This window comes from Protopterus annectens, chromosome 9.part0 (assembly GCF_019279795.1).
Source record: "Protopterus annectens isolate FY-2018-M chromosome 9.part0, PAN1.0, whole genome shotgun sequence".
Lineage (NCBI taxonomy): Eukaryota > Metazoa > Chordata > Ceratodontiformes > Protopteridae > Protopterus > Protopterus annectens.
Genome location: NC_056743.1, coordinates 1,626,268,482 through 1,626,286,332, shown reverse-complemented (window position 1 = coordinate 1,626,286,332; position 17,851 = coordinate 1,626,268,482).

Below are 17,851 nucleotides of genomic sequence, written 5' to 3'. Positions count from 1 at the left end.
ATACACTAAATCTAAAATCATACTCAGAAACAAAGCTTGGGCAACTTGCCATGCCACCAAAGACCCTCAACACCATCTTAGTTATAGGCAATTAAGAAACAATACCAAAAAATCTATTATCCTGGACAAGAAAAACTACTACCACCATTTACAACAAAAAAAAAAAAAAACATAACAATCCTCGAAAATTCTGGGCTGGATTAAATAAGCTACTTCACACAGGACATACTCCTACCCCCTCTCCTCTAACCCCTAATAAGGAGTCACCAGAAATCACTGCAAACTCCTTCAATAGCTTCTTCACAGAAACCATCAAGACCCTGGCCAGCCACCTCGTGCCCCCCTCTTCCTACCTGGACAATGATAAACCAAACACCACCACCACCATCTCCTTTAGTTTCCAACCTGTTCGTACCTCACTCATCCATTGTCTTATCAAAAAACTAAAGCCCACCACTTTAGCTGCTGACCTCCTCTCAGCAGAATACTTGCAAAAGGTTGCTGACATCATAGACTACCCAATTTCAATACTAATAAATAGAACATTATCCGAAGCCTCTGACCCATCAATTTGGAAAGTTTCTCATGTTATACCATTACATAAAGGTGGAAGCTCTACCGAACTATCTAATTACAGATCCATCGCTATTCTATCTCCACTAGCTAAAATAATGGAAAAATGTATCCAGAAACAACTTATGAACCACCTTGTAAAAGGCAAGCTACTGGCTGTATCGCAGCATGGTTTTAAACCTTTTCACAGCATCACCTCAGCTCTTCTCTCCTTCACCAATGTAATCAACCATAACCATAATAGTAATCTACTTTCTTCTGCTCTCTTTCTTGATCTATCTAAGGCATTCAACATGGTCAACCATCAGCTACTCTTACAGACCCTAACTAGCTTCTCCCTTGACTCTCACTCTCTACTATGGTTTCAGTCCTATCTATCTGGATGACAACAGGCAGTCCTATGGCAAGAAAAGCTATCACCCTGTCTACCCATCTCCTTAGGAGTCCCTCAGGGCTCAATACTAGGACCCCTTTTATTCTCCATGTTTATTAATAACCTCTGCACTGTTATTCCCAAGGCTACATGTATACAGAATGCAGATGACTCCACGATGATCTGCTCGGCCTCCTCAGAATCTGAACTGCTTTCCTTAACCCAGAGCACTTTCAATACTGTTGAATATTGTCTCACTATTCGCTGTCTGCTCGTAAACCCCAAAAAACTAAGCTGCTTCTCTTTGCACCCACTCATAGGTCCAATCCTCCAACCATGACTATTACATCTAACAATGGGACCATTATCTACCCTGAAGCCCAAATCAAACTACTGGGAGTCACAATAGACAATAACCTTACATATGATGCTCATATTAATCAAACCATCAAAACCATAAACAAAAATCTAGGATCACTTTATAAGCTTAGACCCTTCCTCACTCCTCTTGCCAGAACTTTCACTGCATGATGTCATCTTCTTTCCACCCTTCTTTATGCCTCCCCCTTTTTTACAGGCTTGCATAGTACTGAAAACAACAAATTATCCCATTGCTACAACCACATAGCTAGATTTGCCACGGGCTCATCCTATAAGACACATCACTGCCACAATCTAAATCTCCTAGGGTGGCTTGAACTTCCTTCCCTTCTTCAATTTACTCAGCTCACATTAGCCCATAAAGCCCTACACCACCCAGATAATATTCCATCCCTCAAAAACATTGTCACCCCATGTAGTAATCACAGCAAACTCTGTTCATCCAATAGACTACTTATCCAAACAATCAAATCCAATAACTCAGCTGGTGAAGCCTTATTCGCCAACTCGACTGGCAAAATCTGGAATCAACTACCACCCGACCTCACTCTTAATTGTTCACTAACACTATTCAAAGAAAATCTCAGAAAACATTTTAAATCACACTGGCTCTGTCCTTATGCTAAACCTGACTAGTATCTTCTCACTGTCCCTAAGACTTCAACTCAACTGTGTCCCAAAGACTCTAACTCAATTGGATAGTGTAGGCTAAATGACTTAAAGAAGGAATGTATTATACTTATGACCTACCATGTATAGTGTAAATATGTGAAACTACAGTTACTTATTCTCATGTCTTATGTACTCCTCTCACTGTTTGTTACAATGTACTGTATATTTCAAAATTTGTGTGTGGAGCTTTTCTCCCCGGGCCTCCACTGAAAATGGACATGTATCCAGTCGGACTATCCCGGTCAACAAATGTAAAATAAAAATAAAATAAAATAAAATATAAATGCTTGTATAGTACTTTGCTGTAGATTTGGACATTGGTGCCAGTTCCTACAGTGTGGGAAGGGGCTGTGAAGCTGTTTATACCATCTCTCAGGAGGTTGCAATCAGCTTTGGAGAATTTTTTTTTTGTTTGACCCTAGCTAGAGGGGGGGGGGGTCAGGAGAGATGGTGACTTCAAAAGTGACCACTTTATGGTTGGATCTTACCGTGGAAGGATGATACCATAGGAGTGCTGCAGTGGCTACTCATGTTGGTTAATACCAAGTCCAAAATATTACCACCTGTTGTGAGGGTATCGGCTAGCTGTTCCAAGGCAATTGAATCTTTGGCCATTTGTATTCTGGCATGAGTAGTTTTTCCAAGCTAAGGTTGATTAATTAAAGTCACCCAGGATCAGGGTAAAGGGTTGAATCTTGATAGATGTGAAGAAGTCCAGATAGGTGGAGTGGGCATCTTGAGTCAAATTTGGGGCCTGTATCTGGCTATAATTTGAATAGGGGCATTGTCAATGGTTAACTGCACCTGGAGTGTCTCCTGTACGTCATACTGTTTGACCAGCCTGAAGCTGTGTATGTCTTTAATATATATTGAAATTCCACCTCTTTTGGCTTTGCTGTCCACATTTTGGGGTCTGAATGTATGATATGATGAGTAACCAGGTAAGGCTGGGCTGCTTTCCACAGCTTTGAACCAGGTTTCTGTGACTCCACAAATGTCAACATCTTTCAGGGTTAAGAATGCTTCCAGTGAGTTCAGTTTCATGTTTAGACTCCTTGTGTTTCGTAGCATGACCTTTAATTTCCGTTTTGTTGAGATTTTTCTGTTGGTAGTATCGACCTCATGACTTTTCCTAAAAATGGCATTATGGGGGAGGCAAGGGTCTTTGCCAGGAGCCTGAAGCCCAAGTAAGACAGATGCAGGCCATCTCTAGCAAAGCATTATGGTTTGTCAATCATATATTCCCAGGCTGTCAGGCACTGGATCCCCCTGGAATGACACCAGAAACTAAGCCAATTGTTAAAGTCAATTATTTTCTGTTTGTATTGAGGTATCATTCTGGGTGATGGTAGAATACTGCTTAAGGCTAGGGACATACCTGTCTGGGACACATATTCAGTAACCTCAATCATGTCTCTCTTCATATAGTCCAGGGAGGTATGTCTCAAGTCGTTCATGCCAACATGGACTATGACAGAGTCATAACAGTACCTGTTGTTGAGGGACTTGAGTGCGTGTGTGATATGGCAGATTGTGGCACCTGACAAACAACTGACTGTGTCTTTCTCCTTGTCCAGCCTGGTGAGAGACACATCTGTGTGTCTCACAATGAAGTCTCCTATGACTAATATGTTGGGTTTATGGTTAGGCCTTAGTGGTTGCAAGACACTAGTGTGTGGACTATGCATGGTATGTGGTGTGCAGGGTTGTAGAGTTATCATGTGTTTTTGCCTCTGAGGTCTCCATTGTTTGGGTTTGTTTTCGTTGAGAACCTCCATAGCATGATATAACAACAAGTCCCCATATTAAGGAGAAATGGGTGGAACAGGAAGCATGTGATTACTTGCCACATAAAGATACTCTGGAGCCATCAGTAGGAAACCAGTACAAAAGTTTAGTTGGAGTTGCATAGCAAGGGAAGGAGTAGTAAACAGTGACAACTCTAATGCAGTCAGTGCTGTGGAGTGATAAGCCAGAGAGTTCTCAAATGAGACAACAACAAATGACACAGGATGCAGCTAAAGAGAATATGTCACAGGAAGATTTTCTGGAACTTTCTGTGGAATGCCCTCAGGAAGAAGAGAACAAAGAACATGCTCTCAGTTTAGAAGAAAATGACCTAAGGGAAGAGTTGCTTGATGTAATAGAGATGATAGAGAAATTAGGATCGATGAATGAAAAAGATTAAAGCAAGTCAAGAAGACTCAAAATGTTTGAAGTCTGACAATACAAATGAATGCAGTAATCAAGGCCGTTAACAGTAATTCATGTGATATAGCACAAGTAAATAGGATACATTGCTGTGCAGCTAAGTTAATAACAGATACAGTCTAACCACAAAAACACAGAGCAGTAAGGGAAAGGAAAGGAAAAAAATCAAATGCCATTATGGAAGCACTGAACAGAGAAAAACATAAAGCAACTGAGACAAGAAGCATCACATTTAGAGGAGTATAAAAGAGGGAACAGATTGACAAAAATATCTAGAAAAATAGGCCTGATAAAAGCAATGTGCAATATCAGAATAGACCAGGATCTGTCATACACTGATGAGAATAATAAACTAAATATATCAGCACATGCAGAAAAACATAGAAGGTATGCAAATAAATATGAAGGAAAAGTACAAAATAAGCAAGTTATTGATGACCCAAAAATGTTTTATAGAGAACTGGGAAACAAAGCAAAAGGAATAGAAGCACCATCAAAAAAGGAAAAAAAAAATAGACAAATTTTGGAGAGATATCTATGAAGGACCTGTGGAACATAACAAAGCATGAGTGGATAGAAGAAATAAAAGAAACCACAAGTTCAAATGTACAAGATATTAAACGGGATGAAGTAATGGCCATGGAAATCAAAACTAAATTATGATCACCTCAAAAATGAAAAATCTCAGGCCCAGATGCATTACCTAACTTCTGGCTAAAAGATTTATCCCTGAGTAAGAACTCCTTATATTCACATCATGAGCAGACACCAACCATGGTAACAACAGGAAAAACGGTACTCCTCCTTCAAAGTGAACCTGTAAGCTATCCTAAAAACCATAGATCAATAACTTGCCTTCCGATAATGTATAAACTATATACTCGTATTGACGCCAACAGAATTTATAGTCATTTAGAAGAAAACTCAATCATGCAACAGAACAAAAGGGTAACAAAAGAAAGTCATATGGAATAAAGGATCATTTGTTGATAAATAAAGTTATAATGGAGAATAGTAAAAATGGGAAAATCTAAGTATGGCACTGATAGATTACAAAAATGAATTTGACAGCATCCCACATCCATGGATAAATGAATGCTTACAGATGTACAAGACAGACCTTACATTGATCAATTACATTACAGTGACCATGAAACAGTGGCAAACCAGTTTGCAGCTAAGCCATGATAAAGGACAAATTATTTTCCCAGGGGTAAAAATTCAAAGGAGGATATTCCAAGGTAACTCTGTCACCACTGCTCTTTTGTCTTGCCCTTAACCCTACCTATATAACAGATTAGGTCATGGTTACCATTTGGATCCCAAACAAACAACAAAGTATAAATAATTCTCATCTTCTTTTTGTGGATTATTTAAAATGGTATAGTTCATCAGAGGAGAAGCAGAAAGCACAACTGCAAGTGGTCTCCAGTAATGTCTATTGCCTTCCTACTATCAATACCACTCGAGTGTATAGCAGGTACAGCATTATCACTTAATATAGTGCTGTGTGCACAACACACATTAGGTGTAGAGACAGATGCATTGTGTACTAGACATGGTAATGCTTCACTGTAATTCAGAATGGACGTCAAATTTATACTGGTGTATTTGTCCTTCATATTATATACTGCGAATCATAAATAGTTCTAAAGCACGTATACCTTAATATTTGACAAATATAAATCAAAGATACTTAAATAACAATCCTGAAATAAAATCCTCTGAACATCACTCAAAAGATTTAACTTTTTTAACAGCATGTGTCCTAGCATAAACAACAGATAAAGCAACCAGAATGAAGTTAGAAACTTACCTTGTGCTCTCAGACTGCTATAACTGAGGTTATTTTTCCCTGCGTGTGCTGTGTAACAGTGGTGTGAGTTGGATTTAAGAACCTGGCGGTGGCACAGTGATGCAGAGTAGTGTTGTTGCCTCACAGCAATTGACTCTCCTGTTTGTTTCTCAGCTGGGAGCCTTCTGTGTGGAGTCTGCATGTCCAACCTGCATTTATGTGGGGTGTTTTTCTGGGTGAATTAATGTTGTCCCACTTTCCAAAGACATGCAGTAGGTGGATTGGACAATAAACTGGCCATAGGTGGGAGTGTGTGTGTGTGTGTGTGTGTGTGTGTGTGTGTGTGTGTGTGTGTGTGTGTGTGTGTGTGTGTGTGTGTGTGTGTGTGTGTGTGTGTGTGTGTGTTTGAGGTACAGAAGACTGACTGTGGCAAAGCTAGCCACCTGGCAATGTGAACATTGGCTCAAGATCAAGATGATTGCCAGTCTTTAAATGACACCCTAACCCCATGTGCAAAAATGGGAAAAAGGCATTGTGGATGGATGGATGTATGAGTGGAATCATGCTACAGTTCTGACTATGTGCATAGTGTACCACATACATTCCTTTGTATATGATCATGCACAATATTTATTAGTAAGGTGGACAGAGCATGAGTCAGGATACAACATACATGGAGGAGTATGTGGGAATTTATCTGTTTTTCTTTGTCATGTTTTCATACCTAGAGCTATAAACATCATAAAATATCATACAAAAAAAATCTTTAAAGAATGAGTAAATATTGCATTCTAAAGAATACCACTTAAAATTATATTTCACTGTCATTTCAGATATTGATGAATGCAGTGACAAGAGTACATGTCCTACCAATGCAGTATGTCACAACATCATTGGAAGTTACTATTGTTTATGCAAACCTGGATTTAAGAGTCTCTCAGGAGCAGTGAATTTCACAAGTCCACATGACAGGTGTGAAGGTAAGTATAATCCAATATTTGTTTCTGAGTGCTACAGCAGATCACAGAACTGAAGATAATTAGTCATGAATGTAACTCATATCATTCTCCTATTAAGAAGATAACTCTGGCAACTCATATTTTTAACAAATTTTCTCTTGAAGCTGCAATGAACACATAATAAACTAGGCAGTAGTGTGACGTTTCAGTTTGTACTGGTCCATATACCTTTATTTTTCCTGAGTTACAGGCCTAATGCATGTGTGGATGAAACTAAAGTAAACATAAGTGTAATAATCAACTTTCTGCTTTATAGGGTTGAAGATTTCTCTCCTGTAGCCACGATCTTGCAAGAACTTTATCACAAATGGTACAGTCCAGACTATCATTGAAAAAAAATGTAATGCATGTTGTTCTAACTGCTGTTTACATCATTACTAAATAAATCCCACATAGGGCCGGATTCATGAAGGCTTGCACGGAGTCTTAGAGTAGAGTAAGACTCCATGCAGCCATCATGTCCGACGAGCGATCCAGGAACAGCTTGTAGGAGCATGTAAGAGAGCTCCTAAAATGGCTCTTACACGGACAGGACTGGGATATGCAAATTACCTCAATTGCAGGTGAAAGGCATGCAAATGAGGTAGATTTGCGATTCAGGAAACCCAAACCTGTCCGAGTAAGAGCAGTGTTATTTGCAGAAATGTACTCAGTTGACAACTGAGTACCGTTCTGCAAATAGCAAAACGGAGCCATGACAGCTCCAAATAAAGGTTGCATCCAGTGCAGGAAGCATACCAATGGCCAAATATACGGCCATGTGAAATGTTTCCTGATGCAATATGAAAATAAAAATATTTTATTTTTCTTTTCGCCGATTTCCGATGTTTAAGCGTAGTGCAGCACCGCGCAAATGGGCTGTGCTCTAAAACCCAGAATACTAAAAAGTAAAACCCACAAATGTGGATTTTATTGAAATTGTTAATGTACAATGCAAGAGAATAGCAGGCTGAAGACAACATGGCCACCGAGTAGAGAGGTTGCTAAGGGGGGAAGCTCAGTCTAAGACATGTAACCAAGCATCAGTAGGCAATCCTATGTAAATGAACATTAGGATAGTGAATCTCAAGTTTACATAGCAAATGAGCACAGTCAGTGGAGTGTAGGATTAGGATAAGGGAAGTAACAGAGTAGAAGATAGGTGACATCACGGGGGGGTATGTATGAAAGAAGTGAAGCTCATTGGAGCAGAGTGGTATGTGTCAGCTGTTATTTACACATCATGGAAAGAGGTGTGTCAACAGGTAGGCTAGGGAAAGCCAAGAAATGGAAGGTGTATGCTGTGGATAACACCAAAGTTTCTTGCTGAGCGGGTATGCGCGCGTGTGCGCGAGTGTAAACCCGAGTAAAATAGAGTGCGCACGTGCAAGCGTGAGTACGCGCGTGTAAGCTGGAGTAAGCATGTATAAGGCTGTTTAAAGAGTTGTAAGTGTGTTTGCGCTGGTGTGAGCGTGTTTTAACCCGAATAATCAAGTTTTAGTCCATGTAAGCATGTGTGCGTGTGTGTTAGCTGCTGTGCATGTGTTTGCGCTTGTGTGCGCGGCATTCCTCCCCCCGAGGAAACAGAAAGGAAAAAGGAAGCACAACAAATAGTAGGAAGCTACCAGGGAGTACTAGCAGAGCTAGCAGGTGAAAACAATCAGAATCAGGCAATTACACAGGCAGTACACTAGCCCAGCCCAGCCTAGCACTCAAAACTCTGCAAACAACAGTCTATTATGTTTCTCACAACAGACACTGCAGTAAGCTAATAGAAGTGAAAACTGAAAAAGCTTTACTGAGATGAAGAAATGTTAGGGGCTGCCATTGCAGTTATAAGGCGACATATGCAACATGCTGAGGTTGGTGACAATGGAAATGCTGCTAGACAACCCACAGTGAGAAGACGGAGAAGAGTGTACAGACCCAGGGTAACCTACCAGGGGCTACATGAGCTGGAGATAGTGGAGCGCTATAGAGTGGACAGAGACCTCTTGCAGAAAATTGTTGAGCTGTGCAGGTCATGCCTCACACACAGAACCAACAGAGGGGAACCCATCCCAGTGGAAACCAAGGTATGTGTTGGCCTAAGAATATTAGCAACAGGTACCTTCCAGAGACCAACTGGTGATATGATGGGGATATCACAGGCATCAGCATCCAGGGTACTACACCAGTTCCTGGATGCCATGTCAGCACATTTCGGTGATCATGTATATTTCCCCAATTCCCGTGAGGTATTGGCCAGCAATATGCATCTCTTCCAGCAAATAGCGGAATACTCTGAGGTAGTGGGTGCAATAGACTGCACACACATACGCATCAAAGCACCAGCCAGCGAGCAGGGTAGGGTCTACTTCAACTGCAAGAACTTCCCCTCCATCAACTGCCAGGTCATGTGTGATGCCCAGGACATAATACTGAATGTGTGTGCAGGCTGCCCTGGAAGCTACCATGATTCCCATATCTGGCATCTGACACAGCTGTACCAGACATTTGCCAATGGGGACATCCCACATGGTCACCTAGTGGGGGATGCTGGCTATGCACTGGAGCCGTGGCTGATGACACCCATCAAAAACGCACACACACCTGAACAGGAACACCATAATGAGGCACACTCACAAACACGTAATGTCATATAGCGTGTGTTTGGGCTGCTCAAGTCATGGTTCCGGTGCCTGGACACATCTGGTGGAGCCTTGCAGTACTCACTAACTACATGTACCTAAATTGTCATGGTATGTGCTATGCTACATAATATGATCCTGTGAAAACAGCTGCAGCAGGATCAGCATAGGCCTGGGCCAAACAGCCCCCCACCATTGCCAAGGCCATCACAGGCAGAGCATGACTCGGAGGAGGAACAACCTGAGCCTGCCCCAGTAGGCAGAAGGAGGCGTGCCCAGTATGCTTTGGCCTTGGCAAAGTGACAATGCATAGCACATACACTGGCTCAGTAGGAACTCTGGAAATAATATCTCTCTCTCTGACTCGCACATATAGTAAAAGGGATGCCTAAGTTGACACTACCTGCTTTCAAACATGTACAGGGAGTGTAGTATGTGCATCTGACATAGGCAGCCCTGCAGCACCACCTAAGGCATGATTGCCATGTGTTAAGCAATATAAAGCAGTGCTAAACAGCATTTACCTTCATGTAGTATATGTAAACAAAATCGCACACACCAACTAGCACAACTGTGGTCAATGTTCAGTAATATTGGGCAACGTCCAGCAATGTTGGTGAATATTGAGCAATGTTGGACAAGCCTGGTCTAAGTAGGGGATAGCTGAACAAAAGCCAACATGCTCATATTTGCTTAACTGGCCCTTAAGCAGTCTAGTCTGCTCAGTATGAAAATATAAAGCAGTGATGGGCCTCGAACCCAGGATACTGTACACTATAGCCAAAGGGCTGAACCACTAAACCATCACAGTATTGCAGTGGTCAACCTGTATGAAGAATGTTGATAAGTCTATGCAAAGTATTTCATGGAAACCCTGCAGGCACAGCATAATCCTTGTCGAGTTATGACACAAAGGTGAGTCCTGCAGTGAGAACAGAACCTGACTTCCAACGCACACAGTATAAATGTTAATATCGGTCATGTTCGCACACATCAACAAATGTAGTGGACCTCAGATAGCAACATACTGAAAGGTCACACTGGGCATGCTCACACACTTGAATAAATGAGACAAATGTCAGGCAACAAAACACAGAATGGCAGAACTGGGCATGCTCACACACTTAGGCCATGTCTGAGTACAGCAGTGGGCCACGCATATCTGGCAGTTGCATGTGCTAACCCAGGAACCTGTCACTATACAGCAATCCCTGTGCACACAGTTATATGACAACAGACACATCTATAATATAGTGGAACCCTGTCATAATCAAATATGTTCTGCAGATACCAAAGTTTTTCACAGAAACTGGTAAAGCAAAGATGATAAAGACCTGCAAACAGTATCTGCAATAAACATTGTGCATCTTGAACATTAGCATAGGTTCAGAGGTCGATACTAGGCTATCTTCCCTAGGGCATGTACAAGCCTAGCCAGAGTGTGTTTGGCATTCACAACCCTGTCAGATTACTACACTGTGTGTGTGAATAGTAGGTCACACAAGATAGCCCATGTACGTTTAGGCTAGTGTGCCTCTGTCTAGCAGGGACACCGAAGATATCCCAGGGGTAAACATACAATCACCCATACAGTCGTCAAGATGTCTCCAGTAGGTGGTCAGTGGGTGGCTCTGCCTATGTGAAACTGGGATTACATTCTGGAGTGAGTGGAGACTCTGGGATAAGAATCTGTCCCTCACAATGTCCTATTAACATCTGCGCTGAGGTATACGTCCCTGGAGTGTGTAGCTCCAAGGCAGTTGGATATCCTGAGGTGGAGCATGTCCAGTAATTCTGGGTTGGGTATATCTGTAAACAACAGGCACACATCATATCTGAGTAGGTGGTAAGTGACTGAGTAGAGCTGGAATTACTGCATCTGAACTGTGCAGGACATCTGTTGGAGTCCCTAGATCTGCTTGTTGAGGACCTTCTGTGGCCAGTACAGTTGCTGCAGGTGTCGTGTAAGGTACACCCCAAATGTGGCATTGTAACTAAGCATGGATGTGATGAGTATAGGGGCACAATGACCTCACTCGATCTAGATGTGAAACCATATGGGATAAGGTGGCCCACATAGAAGGTGTGTCCAACCACTTTGGCAACATGAATGTCAAAGGCGACAGTACAAACAAGTCATGTCCCCAAACCCCTAACAACTCCTACCGTATGTAATGGAGTACTACCTATGTGGTAATGTGTGGGCATGTTGTTATTCCCAAAGGGGATGACTAAGCAACTAATGGCATTTAGCTGTAGGCCATAGCTCAGGCACCAGTCATCCATCTCTGTGAGACCCTGTTTGAGTATGCATGTGGCAGCTGGAGAGTTGATCATGGCACCCAGTTTGCAGTCAAGTGCAAACATGTTCAGCCATATTCCCCCTGTGATAGCCTGTACGTAAGACAAATATATAGGTCCCACGTATAACTGGTGTATAGTCAGACATGGCACCTGCAATTCTGACCATGTGGGTGCTATCCCTGATTCAGGTATCAATCCATCGTGTGAGATATGTGTCCATATCGATGCTGGTGAGCCTATGCATAATGGCCCAGTGGGTTATTGTGTTGAAGGGTTTTGCAAGGTTCAGGTAGGCTGTATGGACAGCCGTCCCTATGTTGATGGACCTGTTAGCCGTTTAAAGAATACAAACAGGTTCAAGAGGCAAGATCTGCCCACAACAATGCTGAAATGTGTAGGACACAGTGTCTGTAGGTTCCCGATGTCTATGTGTATGAGTCCCATGACAATACACTCCATAGCTTTGCAGAACAGGCTACTTAGGCTTATAGGGCAATATTGTCTGTGGTCCATTGTGGCACCAACTCTGTGGAGCGGGACCACTGTCGCTGTACGCCATTCCTTGGGTACATATCCTGTGGTAACTCCGATATTGAACAGTGATGTAATGTGAGGGTTACGCCTGTCATGATGCTCGTATAAGATGCAGGCTGGGACACCGTCTGGTCACATTGATACTGTGATGTACGCTTTGGGGAGGGCAGCACTCACCTGTTACTGTGTGATGTCAGGGAGATTATACTCTGTTGGGATGGATAGTTGCTCCTTAGGGGGGATGGGTGGGACACATCTGCACTGAACCTGTTTGCCAGGATGTTGGCAATGCCAGTGGGTTCAGGGTACGTTTAGTCAGTATGCAGTAACTCACAGCATATCAGTGAGTATCCACCCAGGTTCCTGACATAACTGAAGAAGGCCATGTGATAGTCCTACGTGTCTGTTGCAATTGTCCGGTAGAAGCGGCCCTTAGAAAAGTTCATGAGTGATCGTAGCTGTCTGCTAGTACAGATCACAGATGCCTTCCCAGACTGGGATTGTGCTCTATCATGTAGTAGCTTCCTCCTGACGTTGTACAGCTTATTAATGGCTGGGGTCTACCAGACAGGTCCCCTGCCATTGGAGTAGTGATCCCTGTTGTTATTTTGGATAGCACAATCCATTCAGTCCACTAGGTGTCCATAGAATGTGTAAAGGATGCAGCAGTGTGAGCCGTATTTGCCACTGTCTCAGGGTCTCTGAAGGATACCATCTTGCTGCGGTGAAGTGAGACGTTGGCTCATGAGAATTTTACCAAGATTACTCAGGATGGGTGTGTGGAGGGTATATGTATGGCCAGTGAGATACACGTATGTTCTGACCTTACCAATGAAGGGTATATCACTGGTGTGGAACATAGAGTCCCCATGTTGGTGATGATCAGGTCCAATATGTATTCCCCCTTGTGAATGTGCTGACTGTTTGTACCATAGCATATGAGTCTACAAATTGTAGTGACAGTTGGGTGAGGGTGTCGGGGCTTGAGTAGTATCCCCAGTCAATATTTGTGTATATGAAGTCACACAATATAATGGTGTTTGTGGAGACCTTCATATTCTTAATAGTTCCCACGAAAGCCGAGTGTGGTTCCTGAGTTTGGGAGTGTGCTCTGTAGCAGGCAACAAACTGAAAGGCAGTATTGCACAATGGTAGTTGTATATGTATGGTCTATGATGCTTTGTGCAGTGCTAATAACCCGGAGGTGTGTGTATCTGTGATGTATATGGATACTCCTCCTAGTTGTGTTGTCTGTTCCAAGTCTTGTTGTCAGACAGCATGGTATGAAACATACCCTGGTAGTGCTGGTGTGCATAAGCGAGCCTGAACCAGGCATCTGTCAGTGCTCAGATATCACTATCCTCCATACTGAGGAGAGTCCTGAGTGGCCGCAATATGAGGTTAACACAACTGTTGTGGAGCAGCATTACCCTTAGTTTCATCTAACCTGTAATGTCTATGGAGGTGGGTTTGTCTTCTGAGCCCTGCTTAAAAAAGGCACTATGGTGGAGCAAGAGCCTTAGCCAGCATTACAAAGTCCAAGGGTGACAGGTGCAAGTTGTCCATAGTGAAGCTATGTGGCATGTTGAGCATGTCACCATAGGCTGACAGACACTGTATCCCCTATGAATTAAACAAATTTGTTAGGCAACTGTTAAATGTGATATGTGTGCCCGTATACTTTGACATCATAATTGGTGGGTGTAAGATGCTAGACAAGGTCAGAGTCATACTGGCCTGGGCTACATGATCAGAGTGTTCCTCCATGTATCATGTCATGTGGTCCAGGGAGTAACGTCTGAGGTTATACACACCAGCATGGACAATGATGGTGCCAGTCCTGTACTTGCTTTGGAGTGACCTGACTGCCTGTGTTATGCGGCAGATCCTGGCACCCAACAGACAGCCCAAAGTGACTATTCCATTGTTAGAGCTGGTGAGTGGTACGTCAGTGTGTCTGATAATAAGTGTCGCCTATTACAAGTGTATTAGGTGTGTTGTTTAGCCCGAAGGGCAGTGACTGTGTGGCACACTGACATTGTGAACTATGTGATATGTGGGTATTGTAGTGGGGTAGCAGGCATGTGTGTGTCTGCTTTGGAGGTCTCTGCTGCTTAGGTAGAGTACATTTACAGCATCTGAATATGTCTATGTGTGATAATGTGGATTGAGTGCTGTTGCTAGAGGATAAGTGAGACTGATATGTGGTGTGTGTGGTTACCTTCACCACCTGATAGACTGTGCCAGTCATGGGTCGAGAGAGTTCAGCACCCTGTATGTCTATATAGGTGCATCTCACACATTTATCTGAGTTTGTCGGGAGGAGGAGGGGTTGTCTGTGTACATGAGGCAGATGTGACATTGTGTCAGTATCACAATATCCACCAGTTGGACTGGAGAGTACACATGAAATCGACCCCTGGACATGCCAGGATATTATCATGACATACTCCGAAGCCCATATATGTCCTGAGTTAGGGCCAACTGTACCTGAGTGACATTGTCGACATCATGACAGACAGGCCCATATGTACATACCCACCTCCCACTGACAACAGTCCATATCATCATACCAAGAGATATCACATGTAGAATGGATGAGCAGCTACCCCCACTGCCAAAAGCATGGCAGCAAGTGGAATACATTGATTCCCAATATGTGTCATGCACAAACTACAGTACAAACAGATATGCACCTGAACAGTCAGCTGAGCCTCACCCCCTACACAGGATGTGGAACCGTTGAATGTGTCACAGCTACATATGGCACTCCCCACAAGTGTTGGTGCACAACACACCATGGGAAGTCAATCCAGTACGCCTATGAAGTCTGATCTGCAAGGTCATGGAGTCCATCATGGTTGCAGTCATAAACAGAGCTATTGGAAGCTGACATACACACAACCCTACCAACTGTGGTATGTTCTTGTGCGGATCATGGTTCCCAAACATGCTAGACTGTTTGCAAGGCAGCCACCCAAGACATACATCAATGAACACATCTACACGTGTCACATAGACTTTGAATAGCCCTTTATCAACATCCCAGACAGATATAATATCCACAAAACCAACAAGCTGTGCATAAATATGTGTTGACATATGACGGAATGTCAATGTGTCCACAGATAGATCACACAAGGTAAGGATTCTGAGGTCTTGTTCAAGCTGTTGACACCTGCTGACCCACATGGACCATTCCAGGAATGGCATAAAACAAAGTGTACACACATCACCATGTCCAGTCTGATGATGTCACCATCCTAGAAATACAGCAGGAGAAAGGAAACCAGCCCCTAAAGCAAATAGTGTGCCATGTTAATGCATTTTTCTCTAGTATCATAACATAGTTAGATAGGGGTTTGAATCCTACAAACAGTGAGTGTGTGTGTGTGGGGGGTTGTGTATATGTGCAGTTTCCTTTGAGAGGTGTCCCCTTTTTGGAGACTGGGAAAACTCACTAAAAGAGGTGCTTTCCTCTTTGGAAAGTCTGATGATGTCACCATCCTACAAATACAGCAGGAGAAGCAAAGCAAACCAGTAAAGCAAATAGTGCACTGTGTTAATGTGTCTCCTTGTAGTATCATAACATAGTTAGGGAGGGGTTCGAATCCTGTGAACGTGTAGGTGTGCAATTGTCTTTGAAAGGAGTGCCCTTTTTGGAGACTGGGAAAACACACTAAAAGAGGTACATTCTGCTTTGGAAAGACTGAGGATGTCACCATCCTACAATTACAGCCGGAGAAGGGAGGGGGGAGTGTGTGTATGTGTGTAACTGTCTTTGAAAGGAGTGCCCTTTTTGGAGACTGGGAAAACACACTAAAAGAGGTACATTCCGCTTTGGAAAGACTGATGATGTCACCATCCTACAAATACAGCAGGAGAAGGGAGGGGGGAGTGTATACATATATGTGTGCAGTTTCCTTTGAGAAGTGCCCCCTTTTTAGAGATTGGGAAAACTCACTAAAAGAAATACATTCCTCTTTGGAAAGACTGATGATGTCACCATCCTACAAATACAGCAGGAGAAGAGAAACCAGCCAGTAAAGCAAATAGCATGCCGTGTTAATGCGTCTCCCTGTAATATCATAACATAGCTATGTATGGATTTGAAACCTGCAAACAGTGTGTGTGTGTGTGGGGGGGGGTGTTTATGTGTGCAGTTTCCTTTGAGAAGTGTCCTCTTTTTGGAGACTGGGAAAACTCACTAAAAGAGGTGCTTTCCTCTTTGGAAAGTCTGATGATGTCACCATCCTACAAATACAGCAGGAGAAGCGAAGCAAGCCAGTAAAGCAAATAGTGCACTGTGTCAATGTGTTTCCTTGTAATATCATAACATAGTTAGGTAGGGGTTCGAATCCTGCAAACAGTGAATGTATACATGTGCAATTGTCTTTGAAAGGAGTGCCCTTTTTGGAGACTGGGAAAATACACTAAAAGAGGTACATTCCACTTTGGAAAGACTGATGATGTCACCATCCTACAAATACAGCCGGAGAAGGGAGGGGGAGGGGATGTATGTGTGCAGTTGGGTGTGTGTGTGTATGTGTGCAGTTGGGGGGTGTGTATGTGTGCAACTGTCTTTGAAAGGAGTGCCCTTTTTGGAGACTGGGAAAACACACTAAAAGAGGTACATTCTGCTTTGGAAAGACTGAGAATGTCACCATCCTACAATTACAGCCGGAGAAGGGAGGGGGGAGTGTGTGTATGTGTGCAGTTGGTGGTGTGTGTGTATGTGTGTAACTGTCTTTGAAAGGAGTGCCCTTTTTGGAGACTGGGAAAACACACTAAAAGAGGTACATTCCGCTTTGGAAAGACTGATGATGTCACCATCCTACAAATACAGCAGGAGAAGGGAGGGGGGAGTGTGTATATGTGTGCAGTTTCCTTTGAGAAGTGCCCCCTTTTTAGAGACTGGGAAAAACACTAAAAGAGGTACATTCCTCTTTGGAAAGTCTGATGATGTCACCATCCTGGGGGGGGGGTGTATGTGTGTAACTGTCTTTGAAAGGAGTGCCCTTTTTGGAGACTGGGAAAACACACTAAAAGAGGTACATTCCACTTTGGAAAGACTGATGATGTCACCATCCTTCAAATACAGCCGGAGAAGGGAGGGGGAAGTGTGTGTATGTGTGCAGTTTGGGGGCTGTGTATGTGTGTAACTGTCTTTGAAAGGAGTGCCCTTTTTGGAGACTGGGAAATCATACTAAAAGAGGTACATTCCGCATTGGAAAGACTGATGATGTCACCATCCTTCAAATACAGCCGGAGAAGGGAGGGGGAAGTGTGTGTATGTGTGCAGTTGGGGGGCTGTGTGTATGTGTGTAACTGTCTTTGAAAGGAGTGCCCTTTTTGGAGACTGGGAAAACACACTAAAAGA